This window comes from Sus scrofa, unplaced genomic scaffold (assembly GCF_000003025.6).
Source record: "Sus scrofa isolate TJ Tabasco breed Duroc unplaced genomic scaffold, Sscrofa11.1 Contig1915, whole genome shotgun sequence".
In the NCBI taxonomy this organism is placed as follows: domain Eukaryota; kingdom Metazoa; phylum Chordata; class Mammalia; order Artiodactyla; family Suidae; genus Sus; species Sus scrofa.
Genome location: NW_018084980.1, coordinates 34,998 through 40,050, shown reverse-complemented (window position 1 = coordinate 40,050; position 5,053 = coordinate 34,998). Strand labels below are relative to the sequence as shown.

Here is a 5,053-nt window from a genome sequence, read left to right as displayed (position 1 = left end):
AACAACAGCCAGGGCAGCAGCTAAATTTTCTCTTATTCTATATTACTGAGTTCATGAGTTAGGGCCAATTTTCAGCCAAATATTCTTCACGACCTCCAAAATCTAACTAGATCCAGTAAATATCATATCTTATATTAGCTAAGGAAACCAGGTGTTGCAACAGATAAGCCCAAAATCTCATGAGAAAAAAAGACATAGCATTTGAAAAAAATAAAAACTGTTAATCACAGGTTATAGGGCTGCATACATAAAAACACCCAATGCAACTATGTTAATAATAACTAATGAATCATAATTAGAGTTAGAAGACATTAATAGGATGGCTGGATATATGTTAGTACACTATGTACATTTTATTTTAAAATCAATATAATGAATAGTTTTTATTTCCTAATTCTAAAATTTTTATGGAGATTCAATGGCTGAACCACAGTCAAAATGCCACTGAAGAAGAACAGAAAAAGTATGATGTTTCTCAGAATTTCATTAACTGGGCTCTCTGCAGCAAGACCAGTGTCCCCTTCCTCTTCAACAAAGAGCTGGTAAGAGGAACGCCACCTTCTCCATCACCAGTCGGGTCAATTGTGTTTCAGATGCAGCTGCTGCTGGAGACAAAATGTAACACAGACCCTGGCTCCCCTTGGAGAATCAGATTCACGTGGGAGCCTAACTTCTGGACTAAGCAGCTGGCTTCCCTTGGCTGTATAACTACAGACGGTAGACAGCTGTCACAGGCAGATTCTCTCGCTTATGGAGGCTTCCAGGGTCCGTCATCTTTCTGTCAAAGCCATCAGTCCCCAGTTGCTCCGCAAGAGACTCCCAGCCACCCCTCCTACAAGTTCCAGTCTCCAGCCCTGTGCTCCTCATCGGTCTGCTGCTCTCATTGCCCCCCAGTGTCGCCCTCCCTCAAAGGCCAGGTCCCCCCACCCAGACTGCACCCAGCCCACAGCTTTAGGCCGCCCTCTGAGATGCCCCAGCAGCTGGGGTCCCTGCAGTGCTCCGCCCTGCTGCCCAAAAACAAAGACCTGCCCTGCCACCCGCATTCTCCCAAGCTGCTGCAGCCCTGGCTGGACGTGGAGCCCTCCCCCTGAGCCGGAGAGCAGGTCCCAGCGGCTGGGGCTGCCGCCGGCCCTCCAGCCCGTGTGCGTCGTCCCTCCCCAGGATGCTCAGCAGGGCACCCACACGCACCCTGCCTCACACACACCCTCTGTCCACCTCCAGTTTGGCCACCACCCGGAGCTGAAGCTCAGCCACTTTCAGCAGCAGCCACAGCAGCAGCTACCACCGCCGCCCCTGCCACCACCCCTTCCCCGCAGCAGCCACCCCCTTTCCTGCCTCCATCCCAGCACCTGGCTCCCGGTCAGCAGGAGGGCCCTCCTGGGCCTGCCTGTGCCCAGAATGTGGACATTATGCAGGACAAGTTTGAGCTGGAGGAGATGCAGAAGGACCTGGAGCTCCTCCTTCAGGCTCAGCAGCCCAGCCTGCAGCTGAGTCAGACCAAGCCCCCTCAGCACCTTCAGCAAACCATTGTGGGGCAGATCAACTACATCGAGCGGCAGCCAGCGCCCATCCAGCCCCAGAGCCGGGTGGACCCTGTGCAGGCTGCAGATGAGCCCCCAGCACTTGAAGGCCCAAAGCCAGCTCTTCCTCTTGACAAGAACACCAGGGCCAGCCTGCCCCAGGCAGCCGGCGGGGAGACCCCGCACCCTGTCCCTGCCCTGGGCAGCGCCGCCCAGCACTCCTCTCCGAAGGTGGTGAGAAAGGTACTAACAGAGCCAGCTTTCCCTGACCCTGCGGGACCCTGTGCCCATCAAGACCTCAGGGACCCGGCCCAGGATGATTTGACAGGGGGGAGGAGTGTCCCTGTTCCACCCCGGATGCTCCAGAGCCCTGACTCTTGCCGCCTGTCCTAGTGAGTCAGCAAGGCCCTCCGCCACCCCCTCCCAAGTCCAGGAGCATGGGGAGAGGTGGGGCGAGGGGAAAGAAGCCAATTACGGACCGCTGACTCTGTACGGGGACTGTGTGTGCTTCTCGGGCGAGGTCACTTCACCTTCCCGACAGGTCTGGGAGGCGGCATCCTTGTTTTATAGCTAAGGAAACTGAGATCCAGGCTTCTACAGCTAGTAGATGAGAAGGCTAAGGTGTATCTACATCTAGAATCTGAAGCCTAAACTTTTTTTCTCTGCAACGGATGCGAATGGGGAAGAGTCCTCTGTGGCCGCACAGTCCAGTTGGTTGGCTTAGGCTGGAATGATGAGCATGCTGGGGGAGTGGTCTGGAAGGCGTCCTGTGGGGGTGGCTGAGCACTAGGGGCACTGGGGTGTCTCGAAGACAAGCTCTAGGAGCCCTTCCTGTCTGTCCACCTGCCGCTCCCTGGAAGGGTTCATGGCAGTAACCCAGGGTCCCAGGACTCTTCAGCAGTCCTACTCTCAGTTGCCCTTCACGCCTGCTCAGGCCATGCTCCTGAGCACTGGCACCTCAGCACTGTGCGCACCTTTCCCTCAGCCCTGTGTGTCCCTTGGCCCCATCCCACTCGTCCTTCTGCCTCTTCAGGCCCAGGACTCCAGTCTCCAGGTGCCTCCCCTCAGCCCTGTTCTTGAAGCCCTGTCCGCTGGTCTATACCCTCCTAGCCCACATCCCCAGCCCTGCGCATCCTCTGGGCTCTTCAGCCCAGTTCCACTAGTCCTTCTGTGCACCTGCCCCTCCTCATGTCTCTCCCAGCAGCAACACTGCCATCTGTGTCCTAGATCAGTCTAGCTCAGGGCTACGTGAGAGTTTGAAAAAGGAAGAGATGGCACAAATGAAATGTCAACTTGGCCACTTCCTATGACTCTTGAGGTCTAGGCAGGCCTGTGGTGTGCATGGCTCTCTGTTTCTGCCCTACCTGTCTTATCCTTTTGGAAATGGTTTGGCTTTAAAGGCCATAGAGATTCTGTAAATTGGCCATTTGTGACTCTTAAAAAAAAATTATGATGTTTCTGCAAGTACTGACAATGTGGCAAACAGAACAGAGGAACAGGCTTGAGAATTAAACTCACACATACATAGAAGCTTGATATGGACACTGTGGCCTAACAGACAGTGGGAAAATCACAGAACTTGTAATACTTGGTGCTAGGAAATCTGACTATTCATACAAAGAAAAAGAAATCAAATTGGACCCGTACTTCATATGATTATGAGAGAATCAATGCCAGGTAGATTAAAGTCCTAAATGTGAAAGTCAAATACATAAAATCTTTAAAAAATAATATAAGAGATTTTCTTCATGACTTTAAGAGACTGATTTCTAAGACAAAACATAATGTCAAAGGCAACACTGACATACATTGTATATACATTAAAATTAGAATTTTTTAAAAGCTATAAAAAATAAGCTGAAGAATGCTGACTATACAGAACATATAAAGAACTTAGTACATAAAATAACAAGGCAAATGAACAAAGTTTGCAAAAGCTGAACTCCAAATGGCCAATAAGTGCATTAAAACATACTCAAGCTCTTTAATAACAAGGCAAAAGCAGATCAAACCCACACTATGACACCACTGTATCAGAGAATGATTGGCTAACATGAAAGCCTGCCGATTATCAGTGTTGGTGAGGTTGTGGATCTATGATGACTTTCATACTCTGCTGGATGTCACACCAATCAGACAAAAATTGTGAACACCACATTGGCAGTATCTTTAAAGTTCAATATATGCATAGCCTGCAACTTAGCAATTCTACTTCCAGCTGCAAGCCTTAGAAAAAGGAGTGTGCATCTCAGAAAACATACATAGGAATATTCTTTTTTTTTTCTTTTGTCTTTTTTGTTGTTGTTTTGTTGTTGTTGTTGTTGTTGTTGTTGCTATTTCTTGGGCCGCTCCCGTGGCATATGGAGGTTCCCAGGCTAGGGGTTGAATCGGAGCTGTAGCCACCGGCCTACGCCAGAGCCACAGCAACGCGGGATCCAAGCCGCGTCTGCAACCTACACCACAGCTCACGGCAACGCCGGATCGTTAACCCACTGAGCAAGGGCAGGGACCGAACCCGCAACCTCATGGTTCCTAGTCGGATTCGTTAACCACTGCGCCACGACGGGAACTCCAGGAATATTCTTAACATCATCATTTACAATGGCCAGAAATTGGACACAACCCAACTGTTCATCAACATTAGAGTAAATGAATAAATTGTGGTATACTCACAACAGAATATAGAAAGCAATAAAAAAACTGATGAACCACAGCTATGGGCCATTGGGAAGAATCACAAACACAGAAAGAAAGGGGAAAATGCAAAGCAAACAAGAAACCTATCCAAGGCAGAAAAGAACACTAATAGATATTGACAGATAAACATACATCTTATGAAATTCTAAGACACTCTTTCCATCCTCACTTCTGTCAGAGTATTGAACTTAAGAATGCACAAGGACTGTATTGTTACAATGTGAAGAAGACAGGTTTTAAAGACTTATAATCAAAACTTTTACTAGGGTATTGAATACATTTAGTCTTATTAGAAAATAAAAAAAAAAAAAAAACTTTGGTCATGGTAGACGAAGATACTTGAGTAAAACTCTCCAACACACCAGCCCTTACCTTCAGCAGTAGATAAGTCCAGAGGAAGTTGAAGCTTCTGATCTTGAAGGTAATTGTAACAAAAAACCCCAACCCAACTTAAGCACTAACAAGGTGAACCCAGTACTCAAACTCAAGAATAGAAGGCACGTGACTATCTCCAGGTGTAACTAATATTTATCTCAGACCTAAGTGTCTTATACAACATTGATCATCAAGAAAATACAAATTAAAACTACCATGCAATTCTAACAAATGACCACTAACACAGAAAATATTAAAAGATTGAGAATAGCAACAACAATAATGTAAAGCAAACTGCTTTGTCAGAAATAACTGGTGGGAGTATAATTGAGATAATCAGTTGGAAAGGTATTTGGAGGAATTTACTCAAGCTGAATCAGGATGTAGCAAAAGATTATCAGGATAATATATGCAAAAGAATTGTGCATGAATTTATATGAAAGTACACATATGAGACTGTT

General features: G+C 47.4%; 1 pseudogene; it reads left to right on the top strand.

Annotated features, from left to right (window-relative positions):
- The first annotated feature begins 407 nt into the window (after positions 1 to 407).
- On the top strand, positions 408 to 2,131 carry LOC110258373 (annotated as a pseudogene).
- The last annotated feature ends 2,922 nt before the right edge of the window (positions 2,132 to 5,053 follow it).